Source organism: Eschrichtius robustus, chromosome 16 (genome assembly GCF_028021215.1).
Source record: "Eschrichtius robustus isolate mEscRob2 chromosome 16, mEscRob2.pri, whole genome shotgun sequence".
Classification (NCBI taxonomy): Eukaryota; Metazoa; Chordata; class Mammalia; order Artiodactyla; family Eschrichtiidae; genus Eschrichtius; species Eschrichtius robustus.
The window spans coordinates 48,891,750-48,918,653 of record NC_090839.1 but is presented as its reverse complement, the minus strand read 5'-3'; the positions used below and the strand labels follow the sequence as shown (position 1 = coordinate 48,918,653).

Genomic DNA, 26,904 nt, shown 5'->3' with positions numbered 1-26,904 from the left:
GATTGGATATATCGCTTTTTGTTTATCCATTCCACAGTTGATAGACATTTGGATTGATTTTAGTTTTATTATTATGAATAATGCTACTATGAACATCCACATACAAGTCTTTATGTGGACATGGACTTTTATTTCTCTTGGGTAGGTACTTTAGGAGTGAAACTTCTGGGTCATATGGTGAGTACTTGTTTAGTTCTTTAAGAAACTGCCAAACTGTTTTCCAAACAGGCTGCTCCATTTTACTGCATTCCCACCAACAATGGGAGCCTGATTTCTTCCTGTCCTCACAAACAGCTGGTGTGGTCAGTTTTTTTTGATGTTCGCAGCTCTGATAGAAGTATAGTCGCATCTTATCGTGAGTTTAGCATTTCCCCGTGATTAAGGATGTTGAGTATCTTTTCATGTGCTTATTTGCTAGTGGGTTATCTTCCTTGGTGAAGTGTCTGTTCAAATCTTTTCTTATGTTTGTGTTGGGTTCTTTATCTTCTTATTCACTAGTAAGGGTTCTGGACTATTGCCATTTTTTCTATAAGTCTGAAATGATTTCCAAATAAAAAGTTAAAAAAAAAGTCTAACCCCCATCACCCTCCCCATGCCCCTTCAGGATGGTACACCCAGGAGTTGTTTCAGTGTGGACATGCTCACTAAAATAATTCAAGGGAAGGGAGAGATCAGACTTTGAATCTTTGGCCAGAAGGAGTCATTGTCTGGTAACGACACAATGGCTCTTTACTGAATCAAGACATACTTCCTTGACCACTTTTTCACTATGAATGGGAAATCAGTGATTAAAGCGTGTCCAGATGTTGGATAAAGGAACGCACGATAGAGCTTATTAATATCTCCCTTCCTCTCCTTACTGTGGAAGTTACTCAGCCTCCTCAGCCTTCCCCTTCAGGTGTGGTCAGGAGGCGCCTGGTGGGCAGGTCACACGGTGGGTCTGGAGGGGTGGGCAGGGCTGGGCGGTCCCCATTCTGGCAACAAGAGCACAGACACACCTGTGTCCAGTGGGCCCCCCACCAAATCCCCTCCTTCTTCTGTAACTTCTCACATCATGAACTTGAACCAAATCCACGCCTGTAGCTAAATGTACTGAATTCAAACAGGACTTAATGGGCTGATTTAGTCAACAGCAGAGGAAACAAGGATGATGAGGTGGAGAAGGAAGACCTTCCAACCCACTTGCCATCTCCCTGACGCCGGCCACGTTGGCCTGTACTTACCGGCTTTCAATTTTCCAAATATTTAGCGAATATCTACTGTTCATTGTTTCATTCATTCACTAAGTCTTTATGAACTCCTAACATGCCACTCCAAACTCAGCCACTGTTTGAGGCTGGGGGTAGGGATGGGAGGGGGGATTAGTAGTGAAGAAAAGGGGCAAAGTGCTTTCCCCCAAGAGGCTTCCATTCTCTTGGAAGGAAGAAATAGATGGATGGAAGTGGGAGAAACAGACAATAAATAATTAAGCAAATAAATACACAATAGATATCAGGTTATAATAAGCATTACAAAATGAAATACAACACAATAAGGAGGTTGAGACAGATGTGTTCATAAAAATTCTGGAAGGATGTACTCCAGAGGATTATTAACAAATAGACCTGTAGTTTTAAAAAATTTACGTTAGTAATTTGTTTTCTAATTTTTCTACAACAAACTTGTATTGCTCTTTTTGGTAAAAAAAAGTTATTCCAAATTTGCCGAAAACATTAGATTTTAAGTCCATATGATTCATTGTGTCACTGGTATCATAATTTTGTAACCAAAAATATTGAAAAAAAATCAACTGGAAAATAATACATAGTCTTTATTGTCTGCAATGTGGTTTCTGCATGTTTTAGGAATTTTGATATGTGGAAATATAAGATCAATAAATTATGGAAAACCAGGCATGTTTATGAAATGCCTTTCTGATGGGTAACTTGGAATGATGAACGGTCTCTTCAAGTCTTGGTCAATTACAAATGTTGCTAAGTTGGCCAGAATAGAAAATAGTAGCATTAAATGCAAGATGCAGAGACCAACCATTTGAGCCCCAAATGCTGCTTCTAATATTGTTTTGTTTTCACTGGCAAAGGGAACTGCAAATGTGTGTCCAGGAGTTCACACAGCAGAACATACAGTCATTGGGTTAGCCTGGCCCAGGAAGACTCCCAGACTTGGAAAGTCAGACAAAAATAAAACATTTTAAGGCCCCACCCAGACTCTTTGCCTGGGGCTCAGCTCCCAGGAACACGAATACATAAGTATGATTACGTTGCCCCTCCCTCCTTCCCTCCTTCTCTTTCCCCTCCTCCGTGCTTCCGTATGACTGAGTCTGCCTTTTGATTGATTGGTGCCGCTTTCCAAAACAGGTGACACTTTGTCTCCTAACGTCACCACTGCTTATAACAACCGCTCACGACAACTCGTGTGGTCACACAACACTCCCACCCAAGACATCCGTCCAAAACCTTCCCACCCTACACTGTCAAGTCATTCCGTTTCTGGTATAGGCTGACGTTAAAATCCACTTGGGAATACATCAGATCCCATCCAAATAGTAACTTCATTGGATGGTTTGCAAGCTTGGTCATGTTTTCTTGTAACTGATTCAAGTTCATAGTTATCCATGTACGCACTGATAAAGAAACTCAAAATCTGCGTCCACGCAAATTCTTCTGTTTTTTTTTTTTTTTTTCCGGTTGTGTTGGGTCTTCGTTGCCGTGCACGGGCTTTCTCTAGTTGCGGTGAGCAGGGGCTACTCTTCGTTGCGGTGCATGGGCTTCTCATTGCCGTGGCTTCTCTTGTCGTGGAGCATGGGCTCTAGGCGCGCAGGCTTCAGTAGTTGTGGCATGTGGGCTCAGTAGTTGTGGCTCGCGGGCTCTAGAGCGCAGGTTCAGTAGTTTTGGCGCATGGGCTTAGTTACTCCGCGGCCTGTGGGATCTTCCCAGACCAGGGCTCGAACCCGTGTCCCCTGAACTGGCAGGCGGATTCTTAACCACTGCACCACCAGGGAAGTCCCCATATGGATTCTTAATTGGCTCTTACTTTAAGTCGGAGTTCCGTGGCTCTACTCACTGTTTCCAGTGGTTTCTGTTGTTCCAGAGCGATTGATCCCAGTAGCTTTGAGGTTTCTTTTTTGTTTATTTTTTACTTCCTTGTTGATTGGATTCTAAGGAGCCCAACTATCACTCCTTTGTTTTACGTTCCTGGATCACTCATTATTGAGAAATTAAATGATGCTAATTGAGAGAAGGCTTATAATGAGGCAGGAATTCTAGCTACAAAGATAAAGTACACTTTGAGCAAAAGTTAACATTTTAAAGTTTGATAGTGTTCAACAAAAGTTAACGAAGGTATATAAAGTACTATTTGACATTGAGTGAAAAATAATGTATTGGTTCCTTTTTTCTTATAACAAATTCTAGCTTCACTAAAAAGAATTCATTTGTTTTTATATAACTGCATTTTGCACTATACTAGTTCAGTGTTGCCATAACTAAGTTTTATTAGGCTTTGTTTTGAAAATTTGCCTTTTTTTTTCTTCCTTGGACTTTAAAAAGCGTAAGTCACAGTGACATGCTCAGTGTGGCATTTGCTGATGCGTAAGAGTGCGTGTGGTTTTAATTTTTGGTTGTTTTTTCTCCCTCGACCTTTTCTTTTAGTTAATGTGAATCACATTGCGTTTTCCGCTCCTGAGCACTGATTATTGCCATCCACTTCCTCTGGAGCTCACCACACCACGAGGTCCTCTGGGAAATGGATTAGTCACAGCAGAGCCAGGCACCTCGCGTGCCACGGTCGGTATCAGCTCCCACAACCGTGCCTTTAGGAGGAAGACGAAAACTGCTGTAGCGTCTTCCTTCGGGGAAGGAATAAGGCCTCAGTTTGGGGGTGTGTACGGCTTGTCACACTCCCTGGATTCATCTTTATAATATAACACACAGGCAGATTGGATATTAAGAAAGACAGAGATCTCATGTGGTTAAGGCCAGACTTATAAAGACATTCCCAAGGTCACGCCTTAATCATATCAATAATTGTTGCTAGGTTTCAACTTCCATTTAGCATCATTGATTGACAGCTTGTGACCCCCTGTCCCCAGGTGTAATTGCCATCTTCCCTCCATTTGGTATCACCTGACCTAAGGGTGCTGTGGCTGTGGTCTCTACGATCGGGAGAACTCTTTAATTTTCCTATTCAGAGTGAAGCCCATTCAGGTTTGAGGAACTAGAGCAGCTGAAGAGCAGGGACCAGTGGTTAACCAGTTAGATAAACTGAGCAAGGTGTCAGGAGATCACGTTCTGGTCTGAGCCGGGGGTGGCTTTGGGGAACTGTGTGTGCCGCCCTCGGCCTCAGTTTCTTCGAGTCTGTTAGCTTGTAGGGGGCAGAAAGGCCAACCCCAAACAGCGTAGCCAGGTGAGGACTGGGCACGGTGGCCCTGCAGACAGAATGTGGTCACACATACAAAAAGCCTGACCAAGTATTAGATGAACATACAGGGAATATAAGCCCTTAGCCTTCACGGTAAAAAGGATCGCCAGCTCTGTTTCCCTGAGACAGCGGAACATTCGTCTGGAGATTCTGCTCTTGCCTGTCCTGTTGATCATCTGGAGCTCAGGGGCGTACAGAGCACAGCAACCCTCCTGGTCAGTTAGAAGTTAAGGGCTGGCGCGCGGGTGAGGCGACCCCGAGAGCCACGCTCTACCCCGGGGCCGACGCTGGCCAGCTGTGAGGCCTCGGGTAGGCAACTCAGCCTTCGGGCCTCACCTTCTTCACTGATGGAATCAGAGTATGGCCTCTCTACCTGAAGGCCAGGAGTGCTGATGGAAGAGGACGCTGGGGACCCCACTGGGAAGTAGCACCACAGCTGTTACCAGTGTCTGCAGCGTCCAGGAGAGAGGCAGCACCCCATACCCGCCATCCACACACTCAGTGAGCTGTCAGCTCCCTGGGGCTGGCAGCTCTCTCAGCTGTGACTTGCGGCAGGTCCAGAAGCCCCGCTTGTTGCTCACATCATGGATCTCTAGCTAGCCTGAGCACAGGCCAGAAAGCGATGCAGGCGTAGACACTAAGTCTTTCTCTGTCCGTCTTACTTCCCTCAGGATGATAATCTGTAGGTCCATGTGTGTCGCTGCAATGGCGTTATTTCATTCTTTTTAATGGCTGAGTAATATTCCACTGTATATTTGTAGCGCATTTTCTTTATCCACTCATCTGTCGATGGGCGTTTAGGTTGCTTCCATGTCCTGGCTGTTGTAAATAGTACTGCTGTGAACATTGAGGTGCAGGTATCTTTTCGAATTAGAGTTTTCTCCAGATATATGCCCAGGAGTGGGATTGCTGGGTCCTATGGTAGCTCTATTTTTACTTTTTTAAGGAACCTCCATACCGTTCTCCGTAGTGGCTGCACCACCTTATTGTACCTTCCCACCAACAGTGTAGGCGGGAGTGTTCACCTGTAATTATCTTGTCACTCCTGGCTGGTACAGTGAGGAAGAGCAGTTGGTGTCAATGTGATTCCAATAATGTTTGTTCTCTTTAGCCTTTTATTTATTTCATATTTTAGTCGTTTCATAGGACTTAATTTAGGGAACTTAACTGGATGTGGTGCAAGCTGGTCCCAGAACATCGCAGCAGGTGATGCTGCCCTCTGATCTAGAGGAGCCCTCTGGCTTTACCTCAGATTTCATCCGTGGCATCCATTAGCCGTCCCACCTATGCTAACGCTGTCTCTCCAACCCCTGGCCACGTGCCCAAGCTCCAAACTCATATCCAGCTCTGTCGGTCATCTCCACTTTGGTGACCCATGGTCTCTTCACATTCCACTGGTCTAAAATTCATCTGTTTTGTTTCTCCCACTACACCTGCCATTTTTCTGGATGCCGTAACTTGGTGAATTCTACCACCTTCTACCCAAGATTCCTACAGCTGAAACCTGAAACTTCTCTGGGACTCCCTTTCCTCTACCCACCTCCCACATGTATCAAGTCCTGACCCCCTTAAATATTTCTCACCTATATGCCCCCACGCTAATATGCATAGATCATCCTCTCACCCCCCAACTTGGTTGGCCCCCCAAAACGTCCACCTGCTGCTCAGAGGTATCCATTGGTGTCTTGTCATCACCCACAGGGTCAAATCTACATTTGTTTGCTTGGCCTACAAGGTGATCTGTTCCGTGCAACCACAGTTCCCCTTCCACAGAACCCTTGGGGCTCTAGCAATACTGAGAAAGGTTGGATTTATGGTCTCCCCAAAGCATTTGCTCACCCCTCTCTTCTGAATGGCATTTCTCACCCTCTTCTCTCTGCCTGGAATCCCTTCCACTGCCTACTCATCCTTCCAGGCTCAACTCCGACACTGCCTTCTTTGTAAAGCAATCCTGGTCTTTCTCAGAAGAACTTACACTTTCTATCTTCTGTTGCCATTGTGCTGGTCACAAATCTCAGTTGTTGTTTGTTTTCAACATCTTTATTGGAGTATAATTGCTTTACAATGGTGTGTTAGTTTCTGCTGTATAACAGAGTGAATCAGCTATCCATATACATACATCCCCATATCTCCTCCCTCTTGTGTCTCCCTCCCACGCTCCTTATCCCACCCCTCTAGGTGGTCACAAAGCACCAAGCTGATCTCCCTGTGCTATGCGGCTGCTTCCCACTAGCCATCTATTTTACATTTGGTAGTGTATATATGTCCATGCCACTCTCTCACTTCGTCCCAGACAAATCTCAGTTTTAACAGTGATCTTGTTGTACATGTCTGGGTGCAGAGGGTAGCATTTTTTTTTTTTTTTTGGCCGCTCTTTGTGTGGCTTGCAGGATCTTAGTTCCCTGACCGGGGATTGAACCCGGACCCATGGCAGTAAAAGCGCCAAGTCCTAACCACTGGACCGCCAGGGAATTTCCAAGGGTAGCTTTTTAATATGTCTGTTATCTCACACTGACAGCCTGGTGCATTGTAGATGCTCCACCGTGTTTGTTAAATAGAAGAATGGTTGAATGAATCATCAGCCAAGATACACCCATCCTCGGTGCATAGGTTGGGAAAGAGAGAACTGGCAAGGTGGGTGCAGGGTTAGAGCAGGCTCATTCCTCTTCTGCAAGTTTATGGAGGATGTTTTCAGACTACTCATGACTATGGTCTCCAGAACCTTTAGGCCCATGGAGTTTATTCTAGTCTGTGTTCCATCCTTTAAGATGGACCCACGTGTATTTTATTTCAAGGTGGCTCAGAGGTCTGAGCTTCCTGGGAGATTTGCAGACCAGAAATAGTGCAGCACAGGTCCGGAGCTGGTCGACCAGTTCTCCAAGACTGAGGTGGTGGTGTGGGAACTGCCTAGATTTGACTAGTGGCAGCTCTGGTGGAGTCGCAGCTCTGTTTTTTTTTCTGTTGGGCTTCCTGTGTTTTCTCAGAGCTTACAGATGAGTTTCTTATCATGAATCCAAAGAATGGCAAGAATTTTCAGGGGCTGGATCAATGGAATAGATGGAAGAGCCCATATTAGTATGAAGAGACACGGGGAATAAGGAACTTTAAAAGCCAAGAATAGATTCTAAACTAATGTTCTGATTTGATCTATGAAGCTCTCTTGCTCAGGGCCATCCTTCCATGACCCTCTCTAAGTACCTTTATTGTAGCAGAAACTGTGCCCACTGATCAACACTAATGAGAGAGACACATACACACAGTTATAAATCCTGGATGCTAAAATACCACGTACATCTATTTGCATGAGAAGAATGAAGTTTTAATTATTGATGGTCACTATTGCTCATGCTAATATATGCATTCTTATGGCTACATAATTTTGACATAATTTAACTCGAAAGTACTTTGTGTGCATTTAGTGTATTCTTTCTTCACAATGTACTTTGTAAAAGGAAGTGGCTGTTTGCCCAAATACTTCTTAGCTTGGCCTAGGAACTTAGTAAACTGTGCTTTAAAATTTAAAAAAAAATTCTAGTGATTGATAATGATCATTAGACTAGCTAACATATATTAACGATGTACTATATTCCAGGCATTGTACTAAGAAGTGCTTTTCCATAGGTTATTTCATTGAATACCCACTTTACTGATGAAGAAACTAAGGCATAAGGAGGCTAAGTCACTGCTCAAAGCCTCCCACTTAGTGACTCCCTGGGAGGGGGGAACCCTTCCCTGTTTTAATAGTCACGGACCCATAGCAAGGAGATGTTGCTGATTGTTGGTTGGGGTTTCTTATCTTAAAATCAAAGCTGACTGATAGTGAACATGGTGAGGAAGCAAAAGGTAGTGAAAATGTTCATGCTCTGAAATCTGGACACTGAGTTAAGTTGGATTTCCCCCCTGCCTAGCTGTTTGACCTCTGAGCAAAAGTGAGTGGATGGTAAGCGGATGGACCTGCTTTGTTCCCTTCCCTCCCAGCAGCTGGGTGAGCACTGACTGAGTTAGTAATTGTATAAACATGCTTTGAAAGCTGGACCTGAGCAGGGTCCTGCTTTAGGGGCCTGAACTAGGCTCCTTCCAGGTGACTCTTTACTTTCGGGAAGAAGACTAGGGTAGAGAACGAAGCTTCTACGACTGTTTCCTATCACCACTTATCCAAAGGGATTATGTCTCCCTTTGGTTGAACGTGAGATGATTTTAGATGGACCAAAGATAAATCTTATTTGAACTTAGGGATTTGTTTTAAGATTATTTAAAATACATGTAACTAGTGCATCAAATAGTGATACCACCATGATTATTATTTAGGATGAGTTTAGATATATTTGGTTTTAAGTGAATTAATTTTAAAAGGTAAATAAATAATAGTACAATATTCCATGGACATGGCAAAAATTACTGCAGGCAGACTTAGATTTTGGGGGTATCGAGTAACACTCAAGTGTCCTCAAGGCCCTTGCCTTACCCCCAGCCCTTCCAGTGGCCTGTGGGCATCTTGCATTAGTAACTTTGTATTCTTTCCCATTAAGGGGGCTTCCAAAATAGAATAAGCCTTGGACCCCCTAAAACCTGGGTCTGCCCCTGCCTGACTTGGACTTGGTAACAATTACAGGAGCCTCTTCGAGAAGAGAGATTTTTGCAAGTTCTGGCTGTCAGGGACACAGTAGGAGCCAAGAAGAAGAAAAATGGTCTCTAACAGTTTTTTAAAACTGAACTCAGACATTAGTTACAAAAACTCAGGGGCCACCAATCATTTCCAGGTGGAGAGGACCACGCAAAAGCCACCCTCCTAAAGCACCGAGGTCTCCTCACAGGCTGGGGTGGGTGTTGGGTTCTGATGGCATCTCAGGGGCCTCCTTCTCCGGAGACCTGCTCTCAGTGACACTTAGGAGGACACACCTCACAGGGCAGGTCAAGCCACCTGCCTGACAGTAAAAGGCAGGCCCCTGCCTCCTGTGGGATAAGCGCGGTTCCGTTCACGCTACAGAGCTGCCCGTGGGGTCAGGCCAAGGCTAGACTTAGCTGTGAACACAGGCTTGCTGGGCTCTTTATCCTTCCCCTCTGCTTCTCTCGCTCCCAAAGACACTCCCAATAAGCCGTGTGCATCTGAATCCCCATCTCGACCTCTGCTTCTGGGGAACCTGGTCCAGGACTAAGCCTTTCTCAGCTCCAAATGCTTGAGCAGCTTATGCTTGACCTTCCCAGCAATCAGGGGCTCCCTGCCTTCCAAGGCAGCCAATCCTGTTTGTAGGCAGCTCGGATCATCCGATGGGTCCTTCCTAGGCTGAACCCAGCAAGCTGAACCTATTTGTAAGAAGACAGCCCGCCTGCCCCATCCTACGCTGCTTCCCAGTCTTCCCTGGGAAAACCTTCCCAGGCTGTCAGCTCATCTTTTTGTGGCCAGGATTCTGTTCACCTCACCTCAGTCCAGTGTGGCAGAATCCCACCGTTGGTGCCCACCAAAGCTGAGCCCCGCATGCTCAGTGAGAGCTGGGGACTCACGGAGCAGGACTTGCCCCAGCGTAGAAACTGCCTCCCATGAGCCCAAATGCATGTCAGGGACTCGGGCATCTCCATCGTTTTGCAGGAAGAGTCAATTCAATCCAGAGTCCCTTTCACGTGTGCTCCTGGTCCACGGCACCTTCCCCAGCATGTGCTCCATTAATGCTTTCTGTACCCCTGCTCACAGGAGTTCACATTTATTTCTACCAAATTTCATTTTGTGAACCTGTTGTCTCAGCCAGTTGAGTGGTATTTTGTATCCCAGTGATGTCACCTGGTCCCATTTTTCCAAAGCATGTTACAGACACCGCTAGAGAAAGCCCAGAAGATTTTTAGGTGGTACTCAGATGAGCATTTTTTACACTTTTATTTCATTGTTCATTGTAATTCTTATGAACTTAATTTATAGTATAAAAATGTAATTAACACATCAAATACGTAGCTTCTGTTTTTTTTTAATTTAGGTTTAAAATGAGTCAACTAAAAGAAAATCCTTAAGCCCATGTGGTGAGAATTATGAAGGCAGTTCACACAGGACTGATGTTTAGAAAACACTGGCTTAGAAGATTTACCATTTCTCTCTACTTTAAGCCCTTTGTCAGCTTAACCTTGATGTACTCCTTATCCTAGTTTAAATTTTTTTTTGAAGCCTTTTATTTTATTTTTATTTTATTTATTTATTTATTTTAACATCTTTATTGGAGTATAGTTGCTTTACAATGGTGTGTTAGTTTCTACTTTATAACAAAGTGAATCAGTTATACATATACATATGTTCCCATATCTCTTCCCTCTTGCATCTCCCTCTCTCCCACCCTCCCTATCCCACCCCTCTAGGTGGTCACAAAGCACCGAGCTGATCTCCCTGTGCTATGCAGCTGCTTCCCACTAGCTGGTTTAACTTTTTAAAAAACATCCTGAACAGAACGGTCATGGAAAGAAACGTGGGGCCTGCTCCCGTGTGATAGTGATTTATCAACTAGGGGCTCTGGGTGTGCGGACGTTTAACTGCTGTTTTGTCATCCTGTTACACACAATTTTCCATCTTGCTAAAAAGGTATCGTTACTTGTCAGCTCCTTTTTTGAAATTCAGATCCATGACTAACAGGTTTTGACTCTTGCTAGTCTAACAACCCTGCCAAAAACGTAGCAAGTGTGAGCAGCTATGAGCTTCTCTGAGCACCCCTGAGCTGACATAGCTTGCCTTTGGAAACCCAAGCTGACCCCCCGCTGGGGATGAGCACTTTTGGCCAAAGAAAGACCGTTTTACCAGTAATCCCAGTTAGAGTCATGCGTTAGATGGCCCTCAAGCCCACCTCTTCATAAGGAAGAGTCCACTGCCCTCTCTGATTTTGAAACCAGGGGTCAACATTATGTACCAACCTTGTCTCAGCACCTCTTCAATTCCCTGTGAACGCTGGATGGTGACCACAAATTATGTCACGTGCGTTTTAGTTTTAATCAGAGCCTGGCATGTGATCCCTCCAGGCTGGGAAATGGAGATGCCCATGGAACACCCAGATGCCCTCTTACAGTGGCGCCGTGGCCTTGAGGATCCAGTCCTGCTTGTTAATGCTGGCCGCCTCTTCCCAGCCCAGAAGTCTTACTTCTTTGTTTATTTGCTCCTGTCACGGGTATTAAACACTCCAATGGACAGGAGTTGAGTAGGTTTGTTTTCTTTTATTCTGCTGCCAGTCAACCTTATTTTGTTCCAAAAACACCTTTAAAAAGTTCTTCGATGGTTTTCTTTAGCTTTATTTGCAAGACTCCCTTCCCTGGGTCTTAGGCTTGTGGACATTATTCATTTAGACCCGTCTCTGCCTCTGGAACCGTTCCTCGTAGTTGGTCCTTTCTAGCCGTGAGTTCACTGCAAAGTTGTCGGTGCAGACACATCAGTTTGTTGTGCTTCTTCTACCTCTTCACTAATTATTTGTGTTGGTGGTGTCAGAACCCCACTTTCAAGAACGTCTCACCTTAATTGAGAAGGAGGACATTTTTTTAGATTCCAACTCACCTTTCAACTTTTTGGAATCTCTGCTCAGAAATTACAGGATTCGCGTGGCACAGGGGTTAGGAATCCGCCTGCCAATGCAGGGGACACGCGTTCGAGCCCTGGTCCGGGAAGATCCCACATGCCTCAGAGCAACTAAGCTTGTGCACCACAACTGCTGAAGCCCGCGCGCTCTAGGGCCCACGTGCTGCAACTGCTGAAGCCAGCACACCTAGAACCTGTGCTCCGCAACAAGAGAAGTCACAGCAATGAGAAGCCCGTGCACCACAACGAAGGGTGACCCCTGCTCGCTGCAGCTAGAGAAAGCCCATGCTCAACAAAGAAGACCCAATGCAGCCAAAAACTAACTAAATTAATTAATTAATTTTTAAAAAAAGAAAGAAAAAGAAATTACAGAATTCTCAGCCAGACTAGGTTCTCATTCCTGGCCGTCGTGAACGTAAATGTGACGTGAGTGTCTTCCCTCGTGATGCCGGTCACTTCCATTTCTCTCATCGCTTCCACTTCTCCCATCACTTCCTCCTTGTTAATTGGAAGTAAGTCAAGACCGGTGGCCCCTCCCACTACTTTCTCAACCTTCCGAGGCCTGGATGTGTCAGTGAGTTGGGTCAAGGATGTGTCATGCGCAGTTTTGATCACAATGACACTATGAGAATATGTGTGCACAGTTGAATCCCCACCAGTTCTGTCTTTGATGTTTCCTCCTGATTTCTGTAGCAGGAACAATCACTCATTTCCTGCGTTTGGCAGTGGCTATAATATCCTGCTGTTGCAGTAGCACTTTTCTCGATTCATCCCCATTTTTATCCAGCGTGAGAACTGGTGCATAGATGCATAGATTTATTTGTTCTTTTTTTTTCTTATTAGTTACGTATTTTATACATATTAGTGTATATATGTCAATCCCAATCTACCAATTCATCCCACCCCCTCCTTTCCCCCCTTGGTGTCCATACGTTTGTTCTCTACGTCTGTGTGTCTATTTCTGCCTTGCAGACCGGTTCATCTGTACCATTTTTGTAGGTTCCACATATATGCGTTAATATATGATATTTGTTTTTCCCTTTCTGACTTACTTCACACTGTATGACAGTCTCTAGGTCCATCCACATCTCTACAAATGACCCAGTTTCGTTCCTTTTTACGGCTGAGTAATATTCCATTGTATATATGTACCACATGATTTATTTGTTCTTGACTTCCAGAGACAGCTTACTGACTCTCCAAACCAAACAAACAAAAATGTATTCCTTATCAACAGAACATGACGGAGCACGCCCTCCTTTTGTTGTATTCTAATTAGAGTCTTGTTCCTTGTGGTCCTCCTGCCTCCTGTGAGCTTTTGCTGAGCTGTCGTTTCCTCCACTGCCCCAGATCCAAATTTGCTTTTCCCTGACTCTGCTCTGTGTGGCAACTGGACTGCCCCAACCAGCTACATTTCCTCGGGCTCCCTTTGCTAACTGGCTCCCCGCCAGGTTTGGCCGATGTGAGCACTGATGGGTATTGGGGTGGAAGGAAGAGAAAAACCAAGGCAATTCACCAACCTTGGTGTATTAGTGATTCAGATTTGTGCCTCCGCAAACTTACAGATTACCTGCGGTTATCACCGCAGAATATTCATGTCTGCAAATGGCAGGCCCACGAACGCTAAGGGCTGTTGAAATGACCCGTCAGTGGATGAGAAGCAGCCACTGGAAAGAGCTTTGGGAAGAGCACACAGGCAGATAACATCATGCCAGACACGCTAGGAAGAGGGAAGAGTAGATGAACAGGTCTGGAGACCCAGAGTTGTAGGGCAGGCAGTGCGGATTAGCTGGGAAGGACTAGAACAGGAGGCATGATGGATAAAGTAGAACAAAACAGGTTGGGTCCAAAAGAGGTTGTAATTCCCTTTCCACTGTTGTAGGTGACAGGAAATATATCGGTCAGAGTTTTTAGATGGATACAACTGAATCGCCCCTAGCTGGTCGACACAGGAAGCAATGTTGAGGAACAGTTCTCAGGCTCCTGCGATCCATCAAGAAGTGGGCTGGGCTTCCCAGGTGACTCCCAGAAAGATACAACAGAATCAGCCTGCCAAGGGTCAGGAAGCTGGTGAGTCAGGGGACCCCTTCCCAGCTGCCACTCAGGCCACACCAGCTCTGCCTGGCCCCTGGCCCTGCCTCTACTCCTGCCCCCTTCCGTTCCCAGCAAAGCCTCCCTGGAGCCCTTCTGCTTGGCAGAACCTAAGTCACACGACTGCATCCCAGCAGCACGGAGGCCAGGAAACGAGGGTTTTGTTGTTTGATTTTCTGCATTCTCCATTGGAAAGACAGGAATTATCTTGTAAGGTGTTATCGATGTGGGGAGTGTGGTCAGAGGGGCATCCACGAAGGACAGGTGTCCACTTCAGGAAGGGACTTATGTTTTAAAGGAAGGAGTAGAGCGTAATGTCCAGCTGCTGCAGCAAAACACCAGGGGCTGGGTGGCTTATAAACAACAGAAATTTACTGCCCACAGTTCTGGAGGCTGGAAGTCTGAGGTCAGCGGCAGCGTGGTCAGGTGAGGGTCTTCCTGGTTGCAGATTTCTTTCGTGTCCTCACGTGGTGGGAGGGACTAGGGAGCTCTCTGAGGCCTCTTTGAAAAGGGCACTAATCCCACTCATGTGGGCTCTGCTCTCATGACCTGAGCACCTCCCAAGGGTCCCACCTTCTAATTCCACCACCTTGGGTGTTAGGTTTTCAGCATGAATTTGGGGGGGCGGGCACAGACATTCAGATATTGGAGATAGATTTTTCATTGTAAAATATCATTTTGATGAGACCATTTAGTTTTTCAGCCAAGGCTAATCCTAACGATTGTGTATAAAGTCTGTGACTGCTGGCTTCTTTAGCTAGCTTCGGTTGTATTTTGACTAGTTCTCTGAATCTAGGTTAGCAGTCCATTAGCTTTGACACCAGGTCTCAAATCATTTTTTACTTACATGGCACAAGCCTGAAATCCTTTCCTGGTCCCTCTCTGCTACATCACTGGTGCACAGTTTGGTGTGTTATTACAGTAGATAAAACAAATACATAAAGAAAGTTAAATAATAATATTTCATGTCATATCATCCTTGACCTAGATTTTTTAATGTGTTTATTAGTTCTACTGTCAGATACCATGTCTGGCAATCGGTAATAATTAATCATGACAGTAACAGCCACTTACACAGAGCTCACCATGTGCCCGGCCCCATTCCAAGGGCTTCACGTGTGCAGATTTCCAACTAAAGGGGACATGACTGACTGAGGGCCCAGCCGCTGTGCTCTGTAATCTGTCACCGAATTTCCCAGCCGGTGACTGACCCCAGCAGGGATACTGTATCAGGCCCATTGCTGAGAGACGGGGTCGGGGGGGCTCCTTTGACGGCCATCACTGCCTCCATGACCCCTGGGGCCTCCCCAGCCTTCCTCAGGCTGCACAGTATACTAGGGTGTTCCTCTCCCCTCCCCCTTCCTCCCCTCCCTCCTTCACAGGGAGGAGACTTGCATCTCAGCCGGATGACTCTCCCAGCCTCCCGCTCCCTCCCCCTCCCCCCACAGGCATCCCTCTAAGACAGTCTTTGCACAGTTGATCCTGTCTGGGGATCTTCATCTCAGAGGACCTGGGCTAACACTTCTGTCCTATGAGCAGTACTATTTTTATCTTCATTTTACAGATGAGGAACCTGAGGGAAGTAACTTGCGAAGGTCATACAGCTGAGCTGGCATTCTGACCTGTGTCTCTGGCAACATCTTCTTTCTAAGAAGATGATGCTCTAGGGTGGGTCTTGAATGCTATACGTTGGAAAGGCAGCGTCTAGGGGTTATAATTGAGGGTGATGACGGTGATGGTGATGGTGACGGTGGCAACTCGTGTATGAACGGTGCAGGCGCTCTTCATCCAGTTTAATCCACAGCAACTTTGCGCGTAGTATTGTTATCTCCACCCGCATCATGCACCTGCTAAAAGGCACAGCTGGCTTCTCTCCTGTGACTCTCCTTTGGGGTCTTACTCTTTTTTTTTTTTTTTTAACATCTTTATTGGAGTATAATTGCTTTACAATGGTGTGTTAGTTTCTGCTGTATAACAAAGTGAATCAGTTATACACATACGTATGTCCCCATATCTCTTCCCTCTTGCATCTCCCTCCCTCCCACCCTCCCTATCCCACCCCTCTAGGTGGTCACAAAGCACCAAGCTGATCTCCCCTTGCTATGTGGCTGCTTCCCACTAGCTATTTATTTTACGTTTGGTAGTGTATATGTGTCCATGCCACTCTCTCACTTCGTCCCAGCTTACCGTTCCCCCGCCCCGTGTCCTCAGGTCCATCCTCTACGTCTGGGGTCTTATTCTTGACTTGACGTGCTGCCACACTGCTATGGAGAGATCTGGTATTTAGGACCTGCCCCTTTAAGACAGAAGGCGTGGAGGAGAGCAGTGCTGGAGGGGATGTGCAGCTCTCACCCTGTGCGCTTGGTTTGGGGGCGGGGGCGGGGGGGGGGGGGGGCTGATCTTACGGAAAGATACAGGTACAGTGTATAATGTTTGAGGGCAAGGCCGGGTTTTCATGGGGAGTTCTGCTTCACCGAGGTAAGAAACCTGTGCCTGGGGCCCCGGGGATGCGGAAAAAGACAGGTGGGCAGCAGAGGCAGGACTGGGGTTTGACCGGGCCCTCCTGATAATGAGCTGCCTGGGCCGCTCAGGTGCCCTGGACCGTTAGGCTTGGTTGTACAGCAGCTCTCTTCAGGTTTGGGGCCAGTGCATCAACCATGTCCTGTATTTTCTGCATTCTGACGTATTAACATCTGGGGCCTTGCTGACCCTCGATTTAGTAACATCCTAGAAATAGTCAACCGCTCACCCCAGTGAGAGCACCTTTCAAATGCAAACCCACCCATCCGGAACTCACACTGCCACCACCTCCCTTATGGGCCTCTCCCGCCCTGGGCCACTATCCCCCTGCCCTGATCACCCCAGGACCAAGCAGCAGACCACCTGGGACAGGCCTGTATCCCGGAGCCCACTGAAATTATTCAAGCTAGCCAAACCTAAGCCTGCCTGCCCTCCTCACCCGTGTCTTCCCCGTGGAAACCACAGTGAAGGCTCTTGTCACAGTACCCAGGGGGAAAGCGGGGGGGGGGGGGGGTGGGATGAACTGGGAGCTTGGGATTAATATATACACACTACTATATATAAAATAGATAACTAATGAGAACCAACTTTACAGCACAGAGAACTCTACTCGGTGCTCTGTGGTGACCTAAATGGGAAGGAAATCCAAAGAAGAGGAGATACATGTTTACGTGTAGCTGATTCACTTTGCTGTACAGTGAAACTAACACAGCATTGTAAAGCAACTATACTCCAGTAAAATTAATTTTTAAAAAAAGGCTCCTGCCACAGTATCCCCCTTCCCTCTGCCTCCTCACCAACCATGGTGCTTCCCCGAGTGGCCCCCATGGTGACGGAAGCCAAGGGTGGCCCTTGCCAATCACTGATCTGTGTGTGAGCACCGTGCTGGGAACAGGCAGGTTGGGTTGGGCTGTCTGGCTGTCCAGGGCGACAGACAGGTGCCCTCATCCTGCACACCCAGAGGGAGATCTGAGCTCCGCCCCAAGCATGTTCAGGACAGACCATGGGTTGAAACGTGTCCACTTCCTGTTCCTGTGATGTCATTCTGTGATGTCATCCCATGATGTCATCATCCTGCACAATCTGTCCTGTGCTCTGCTGGGCAAAGTGGATTAAAGAATGAATGTATTCCCAACCACATGGATGGAACTTGAGGGCATTATGCTTAGTGAAATAAGTCAGGCAGAGAAAGACAAGTGCAGTCTGATCTCATATGTGGAATCTAAAACAGAAAAAAATACCAAGGTCATAGAGAACAGATCGAGGCTGGAGGTGGGGTGTGGGGTGTGGGGAGTGGGTGAAGGGAGCCAAAAGGCACACACCTCCAGTTATAAGTCATGGGATATAATATACTGCATGGCGACTGTAGTTAACAGTACTGTACTGCACATTTGAAAGATGATAAGAGGGTAGATCTTAAAAGTTCTCATCACAAGAAAAACATTCTGTAACTATGTATGGTGAGGCATGTGAACTAGACTTACTGTGATCATTCTGCAATATAAGCAAATACTGAATCCTTATGTTGTACAACTGAAACTATTGTCATATGTCAATTAGACCTTAATTTTTAAAAAAGACAATAAATTCGACCAAAAGCACCAAAAAAGAAAATGGTGAATGCATTTAAATGCCTCACCCCGTGATAACGCTGAGCATAATAGATTTCCTACCCTCCTTCCCCATTTCTTCCAGGTAAACTCTAGTTTCAGTTAAATAAAATCAGAGTGAATGCTTAAGTGACTATTTTCTCAGAGCATCACACCGAAGCTAACAGGATTTATCCTCAACACTCAAATCAACAAGTTAAAAATTACGCTATGAAGAGATTTATAATTCTCGTCGTGTATTACCAGCTTGTTCTTCGGAAAAACTGAGCTGATTGAATTCAACTTCATTCCTCACAGTTATGTCAGTGTTTTAGTTGGAATTACGTTAAATCTCTATTAAATTAAGGAGTACTGTCATCTGTAGTATTTCTAGACTGCCAACAAGGAGACCATGATATCTCTCCCCGTTATTTAAATCTTTCTTCATTTTTCCCATTAGGGTTACATAATTTTAAATGGTTCTTATTTATTGAATTATATAATTCTTTTCTATTTAATTTCTGTAGCTATTATGATGGGGGAAGATAGTGAGTTTCTACTCTGTTACTAAGATTAAATAATGCAATTGATTTTTCATTTATAGGTAACATCCTATAATTTTCCTGAACCTATTTCCTCAAAGAGATTTTTTGTTGATTTTTGTGCAACTCTAAGGTATGTCAATCATATCATTATGAAAACAACAGCAACGTATTAGACTCATAACTGTGCAAGTAATAGATATTCATTTTAGAGGAATTAGAAGATATCAAAAGAGGATCATTATGGCCATCCCACCATTGTTATTACTGTCACTTATCACTTGTCATTTGCAGGTACTTCCCTTAAAGCTCTACTTGTCCCCATTTTATGGATGTGGAAACTGAGCCTCAGAGAGGTGCAGTAACACAGAACATAGAACACACACACACACACACACAAACACACACAGACACGTTCACACCATAACTTACAGTGCTGGGTTTTAACCCAGCTCTGACTGAGTCAAAAGCCTTTACATTTAATAGCAGCAAAAAAGGAAACACTTGGGAATGAATTTAACTCAATAAACATGGGGAAATGTTCAAAGAAAATTAAAATACCTCAGGGGAAAATAAAGGCGCTGAGAAATCAACAAATTTGAGCCTTGTCTCTTTCCTAATTTTGGCTGATTTCATAAGTGAGAAACAGCCTTACATTGTCAGTTTTATTTGCATTTTTATTCCTAGGAAGTTTCGACATTTTCCAATTAACCACATATCTTTTCTAAACTGTGTTTTTTCATGCCTTTTTTTTTCTGTTCATAACTTCTGCTAATTTCACCATTGGGAAATTTGACATCTTTACTGACTTACTTGAATTAATTATATATTATTTTTTGTCAAATTCCTAGCAAATGTTAAATCATCCTTTTACTTTGCCATTTAATTGTGTTTATGATGTGTGTTAATGTACAGATACTTTAATTATTTTTCAATATAATTAAGTTTATCAGTCTTTTCCTTTTTGATTCCTTTGTTTGTTTGTTTGTTTTTCTTGGATTGGGGTGTATGCTGAGAATGGCCTTCCCCATCCAGAGATGATATGGATGAAAGCCTGTAATTTCATCTAGTTTCATTACTCATTTATTTAATTCTGTAATACATCTGAAATGCATTTTGAGTTGGAGGGGGGCAAGAAAAAGAAAGCACTTTATTTAGCTGCTAACGCGGTCACTTCATAAAAATCAGGTCTTTTTTTTTTTTTCTTTTTTACTCAAAAAATTTTCAGAGATTTTAGCTTGAAAATAAAATCACATCTTCTCTCATTTGGGTGGCTGTTCTGTTCTTCCTTTAGCGTGAAGATACTTTTGTTAGTTACCTTCTAACTCATTTTTAAACAGATTCTGCATTGTCAGTCTAAGACTGGTCTTATCATACGACACAGGGTAAGAGGTTGTGAGATGAGCTGGCATTTGCTCCGTGTCTTGAGGAACAGAGGTCTGCCCTGGACGAATAGACTAGATGCTATGGTTTATTAACTAGTTTATTCAACCAAGTTTAACAGTGGCCCTAACTTTAATAAGACCATTACTTTTTTTTTTTACTCTTAAAAAATTGAGATATGATTCATATGTCATAAAATTCACCCTTTCAGAGCCTACGATTCCATGGTCTTCAGTATATTCAGAGTTTTGCAACCATGACCACTATCTAATTCCACAGTATTTCCATCACCCTAAAAAGAAACCCCATAATCATTAGCAGTCACCCCCACTCCTTCTTCCTCCCAGCCACTAGCAACCATTAATTTACTGTCTTTCTCTACGGATTTGCCTATTCTGGACATTTTGTATAAATGGAATCATACAATATGTGACCTTTGTGTCTGTCTTCTTTTACTTAGCATAATATTTTCAAGGTTCATCAATGTTGTAGCATATATCAATACTTCATTCTTTTTTAGAGCTAAATAATATTGCAGTGTATGGATATACCACGGTTTATCCATTCATCAACTGATGAACATTTGGGTTATTTCCACTATTTGGCTACTATGAATAATACTGGTATATAGATTCATGTACAAGGTTTTGTGTGGATATGCACACAGGGTTTTCGGTTCTCTGGGGTATACCCAGGAGTGAAATTGATGGGTCAGAGGATAACTCTGTTTAGCTTTCTGAGGAATTGCTAAACTGTTTAGTATTGGCATCATTTTACAACCCCACCAGCAATGTGAGGGTTCCAGTTTCTCCGTATCCTCACCAACAATTGTTATTACCCCTCTTTTTGATTATAGCCATCCCAGTGTGTGTGAAGTGGTATCTCATTGTGATATTGATTTGCATTTCCCTAATGACTAACGACACTGAACATCTTTTCATGTGCTTATTGGCTATTTATATATCTTCTTTGGAGAGATGTCTATTCAGATCCTTTCCCCATTTTTTCATTGGGTTAGTTCTCTCTTTATTGTTGTAAGAATAAAACAAGTCCTTTATAAATTCTGGGTACAAGCCCATTATCAGATATATAATTTATATTGTAGCTTTGTAGTAAGTTTTGAAACCAGGAAGTTTCAAATTCAAAGTTGAATCCTCCAACTGTGTTCTCTTCGAGGTTATTTTGGCCGTTCTGCAGTCTCTGTCACTTTAGGATTGTCAATTTCACTTTAGCTTGTCAATTTCTGGGAAAAAAAGGTTTTGAAAGCGATCGTGTTGAATACGTAGATCAATTTGGGGAGCACAGCCATCCTAATATCTTCCAATCCATGAATATGGAATGTCTTTCCATTTATTTATATCTTCCTTATGTCTCTCAATGATATTTTGTGGTTTTCACTGTTCAAGTCTTATACTTCTTTTGTTCCGTTTATTCCTAAGTATTTTATTCTTTCTGATGCTATTGCAACTTGAGTTGTTTTCTTAATTTCATTTTAATTGCTAGTGTATAGAAATACAATTAATTTCTGTTCACTGATCATCTGTCCTGCTAAACTTGTTCATTGGTTCTGATTTTTTTTGGTGTGGATTCCTTAGGATTTCCTGTATACAAGGTCATGTCATCTGTGAATAAAGATAATTTTACTTCTTCCTTCCTGATATGTATGCTTTTTATTTCTTTTTCTTGCCTAATTGCCCTGGCTACAACCTCCAGTACAGTGTTGAATAAAAGTGGCAAAAGCAGACATCCTTGTCTTGTTCCTGGTCTTAGGGGGAAAGCTTTCGGTCTTTCACCATTAAGTATGATAGCTGTGGATTTTTCATAGCTGCTCTTTATCAGGTTGAGGAAGTTCCGTCATAGTCCTAGTTTTTTAAGTGTTTTTTATCATGGATTAGATTTTATCAATTGCTTTTTTCTGCATCTATTGAGATGATCATGTGGTTTTGTCCTTTATTTTATTTATATGGTATATGACTGATTTTTTTCAACTTCATTGAGGTATAATTGACAAATAAAGTTGTAAGATATTTAAAGTGTACATCATGATGATTTGATGTATGTATACATTGTGAGAAGATTCCTTCCATGTAGTTAATTAACACATACATCACCTCACGTTTCTTTTTTCCCCTTCCTTTGCGTGAGAACATTTAAGTTCTTCTCTCTTAGCAGATTTCAATCCTAGAATACAGTGATATTAACTATAGTCACCATGTTATACGTTAGTTCCTCAGACCTGATTTATCTTTTTTTAAAAATAAATTTATTTATTTATTTTTATTTTTGGCTGTGTTGGGTCTTCATTGCTGCGCGCGGGCTTTCTCTAGTTGCGGCAAGTGGGAGCTACTCTTTGTTGCGGTGTGTGGGCTTCTCATTGCTGTGGCTTCTCTTGTTGCGGGCTCTAGGCGCATGGGCTTCAGTAGTTGTGGCACGTGGGCTCAGTAATTGTGGCTCGCGGGCTCTAGAGTGCAAGCTCAGTAGTTGTGGTGCATGGGCTTAGTTGTTCCGCGGCATATGGGATCTTCCCGGACCAGGGCTCGAACCCGTGTCCCCTGCATTGGCAGGTGTATTCTTAACCACTGTGCCACCAGGGAAGTCCCCCTGATTCATCTTGTAGCTGAAAATTTGTACTCTTTTACCAACTGCTCCCTATTTCCTCCACCCCCCAGCCTCTGGAAACTAATTTTCTACTCTCTGTTTCTATGAGTTTGATTTTTGTGTAAGATTCCACATATAAGTGATACCATGCGGTATTTGTCATTCTCTGTCTGGCTTATTTCACATACCATAGTGCCCTTAAGGTGTTGTTGTAAACAGCAGGATTCCTTTCCTTCTTGTGACTGAATAATATCTCCTTTATTGATTCATCCATCAGTGGACACCTAGGTTGTGGTCATGTCCTGGCTACTGTGAATAATGCTGCAATGAACATGGGAGTGCAGATATTTCTTCAATATCCTGTTTTCATTTCCTTCAGATACATGCCCAAAAATGGGATTGCTGGATCATACAGTAGTTCTGTTTTTTTTTTTTTAAGGAAACTTTATACTGTTTTCCATAGTGGCTGCACCAATTACATTCCCATCAGCAATGTATAAGGGTTACCATTTCTCCACATCCTTGCCAATACTTGTACACTGATTGATTTTATATGTTGAATTAACCTTGCATTCTGGAGATAAATCCCAGTTGGTCTTGATGTTTAAACCTTTGTATGTGTTGCTGGATTTGGTTTGCTTGTATTTTGCTGAGAATTTTGCACCTATATTCACAATGCATATTGGATTGTAGTTTTCTTTTCTTGTGATGACTTTGTCTGGTTTGGGTATCATGTAATATGACCTTATGGAATGAGTTAGGTAGTGTTTCCTCCTCTTCTGTATTTTGGAAGAGTTTGTGAAGTACTGGTATTAATTTTTTAACAATTGGTGGGATTCATGAGTGAAGTCATCTAGTCCTGGGCTTTTCATTGTGGGAATTTTTTTTGTCTTTTTAAAACTAATTCTACCTCTTCATTATAGGTCTATTCAGATTTTCTATCTCTTTTGAGTCAGTTTCAGTAGTTTGTGTCTTTCTAGGAATTTGTCCTTTCATCTAGGTTATTTAATTTGTTGGCATATAGTTGTTCATAGTATTCGCTTATAATCCTTTTTATTCTTTTTAATAATGTAAAGTAGATAGTAATTTCTTCTCTTTCATTCCTGATGTTAGTAATTTGAGGCTTCTTTCCTTTTTCTAATTCAGTCTACCTAAAGGTTTATCAATTTTATTTATGTTTTAAAGAAACAACTTTCTCAACTTTTCTATTCTTTAATTTATTTATTTCCACTCTGATCTTTATTATTTCCTTCCTTCTGTCTGCTTTGGGTTTAATTTGCTATTTTAAAAAATGTCCTAAGGTGAAAGGTTACGTTATTGATTTTAAGTCTTAATGTCTTTTAAATATAACCATTTTACAACTGTAAATTTCCCTCTAAGCACTACCTTAGCTACATCCCATAAATTTTGGTATGTTGTGTTCTTGTTTTCATTCATCTCAAAGTATTTTCTAATTTCCTTTTTAATTTCTTCTTTGATCCATTGGTTATTTGAGTGCATAGTTTAATTTCCACATACATGGAAATTTCCTAATTCTCCTTCAGTTGATTTCTAATTTCATCTATTGTTGTCAGAGAACATGCTGTGTGTAATTTTAATCCTTTTGAATTTGTTGAGACTTGTTTTATGACCTAAGATATGATCTGTCTCAGAAAATATTCACGTGTACTTAAGAAGCATGTGTATTCTGCTGCTGTTGGGTGGGACGTTCTATGGATATCTGTTAGGTCTTGTTGGTTCCTAGTGCCATTCAGTCTTCTATTTCCTTGTTCATCTTCTAATTCTTGTGTTCATTATTAAAAGTGGGCACTGAAATCTGCAGCTATTTTTGTTGAATTTCTATTTCTCCCTTCAATTCTGTAAGTTTTTGCTACATGTATTCGGAGGCTCTGTTGTTAGATGGATTGATCCTGTTATCCTTATAAAAGTTCTTTGTCTAGTAACAATTTGTGTCTTAAAGTCCATTTTGTCTGATACTAGGATAGCCCCTCCAGCTCTCTTATAGGTACTGTTTGCATGGTATAACTTTTTCCATTCTTTTACTTTCAAGCTGTTTGTGTCTTTGAAGAGAAAGTGAATCTCTTACAGATAGGGTATCAGTCAGGGTTCTCCAGAGAAACAGAACCAATAAGATACAGAGACAGAGATATAAATATATGAAAAGATTTATTATAGGAAATTGACTCACATTATTTTGGAGACCAAGAGGTCTCACAATCTGCAGTCTGTAAGCTGGGGAACCAGGAAGGCAAGTGGTTCAGTTCAGTCCAAGCTCAAAAGTCTGAGAATCAGGGGAGCCAGTGACGTAAGCCCAAGTCCAAAGGCCCTATAATCAGGAGATTGGGGGGTGGGGGTGTAAGTACCAGTGTGAATCTAAAGTTCCAAAAACTATAAGCAACAATCTCTGAGGGCAGGAGAAGATGAATGTCTTGACTCAAGCAGAGAGAGCAAATTTGCCTTTCCTCCACCTTTTTGTTCTGTTCAAGCCTTTAGCAGATTGGATGGTGTTTACCCCCACTGGTGAAGGTGATCTTCTTTACTCAGTCTGCATATTCAAATGCTAATCTCTTCTGGAGACATCTGTACAGACAGACCCAGAAATGATATTTTACCAGCTCTCTGGGCATGCCTTAACCCAGTCAAGTTACATACAAAATTAACCATCACAGAGAGCATATAGTTGGATCATTGAAAATTTTTTTCTTCTGCCCATCTCTGCTTTATTGGCGTGTTTAGTCCATTTACATTTAATATAATTACTGGTAAGGTAGGGTTTACATCTGCCATTTTGCTATGTGTTTTCTATATGTCTTATGCCTTTTTGTTTCTCTGTTCCTGCACTGTTGACTTCTTTTATATTAAATAGAGACTTTTTAGTGTACCATTTTAATTCCCTTGTTATGCTTCTTTTTTAGTTATTTTCTTAGTGTTTGCCCTGGGGATTACAATTAACATATTAATTTGTAACAATTAAGTTTGGACTAATACCAACTTAATTTAAATAATGTATAACAACTTTGGGACTTCCCTGGTGGTCCAGTGATTAGGATGCTGTGCTTCCACTGCAGAGGGTGTGGGTTTGATCCCTGACTGGGGAACTAAGATTCCCACATGCCGTGTGGCACAGCCAAAGTTAAATTATTTATATATATATATACATATATGTATATATAGGTATATATGTGTGTGTATATATATATATATATATATATATATAACAGATTTGCTTCTGTATAGTTGTTTCCTCTCCTTTGTGCTAATATTGTCATACAAATTACATCTTTATATACTGTAAGCCCACCAACGCAGTTTTATAATTACAGTTTTATGCAATTGCCTTTTAAATCAGCTAGGAGAAAAAAGATGTTTTGAGCGAAAATTGAGTAAATAAGCAGTGCGGGGGGGAATGCATCTATGGGCAATTTAGCACTGGAAGGAGATGAAGATGGAGTGGGGGCCTTTGGGACAGTGGGTGGTTGCAGAGGGCAGGGAGTTTCACAGCACTTGGGTCAGATTGTCATTGAGGCCACTCCCTTCCCCGTGGGCATCCCCCTGAGGTCTGCTGCTGGCTGTTCCCTTCACGTCTCTTTCTTGTCTGGGGAAATCGCAGTCCCAAATGTGGTAAGATCTAAACCAAAGGCCTGGGTAAGTCTCTTGAGGAAGTCTGGCACTGTTTGTGGCCACAGTGGACTGAATGACCTGGCAGATCTGGGCACACCCACCTGCCAGCGCCTGTTTCTCCAATGTGGGCTGTGGCTCTGGGTGTAGCGCTGACGCCAGGGATGCCACCCAACCCCATACACTGGATCCCTGGAGACCTCCCCCAATCCTCCGCTAGCCCCTGTAACTCCTCCTCCCACTGGCCTGACAGCACAAGCTGCTCAGCTTGGCATGCCTCTGCGATCCTTTTTCACCTGTACATAGGTGGATCAATGCGTTTAGCAAGAGCAGGAGTCCAGCAGGAACTGTGGGCTGAGGTGGTTTTCTCAGTGGGAAGGGCCCAAGTCCCATCCTGCGCTGGCCTGTGCTTGCCACCTCGTTGATGTGCCCTGTTGCTCGTTCTCACCCCAGGTCTGCTTTCACCCTCTGCTTCATCACCACGCAGTCTCCCCGGGAGGAACACAGTAACCAGTGAGAAAAGCTCTGTGCACACAGGCCCTTATGTGGATCTGTAGTTGCCCAAATACTTAGGAAGGAAATAAAACAAAGGCCACAGTGGGGGAAG

The 26,904-nt window shown here is 43.3% G+C and overlaps 1 protein-coding gene and 1 non-coding gene across 7 annotated transcripts in view; one reads left to right on the top strand and one right to left on the bottom strand.

The window, feature by feature from the left end:
• Positions 1-26,904, top strand: part of RIN2 (Ras and Rab interactor 2) — a 230,951-nt gene that overhangs the window by 49,441 nt on the left and 154,606 nt on the right. The gene's annotated exons all lie outside the window — the stretch shown is intronic.
• TRNAK-UUU (transfer RNA lysine (anticodon UUU)) lies at positions 6,818-6,890 on the bottom strand. Its single transcript has one exon. It is a non-coding gene; the product is annotated as a tRNA-Lys (tRNA).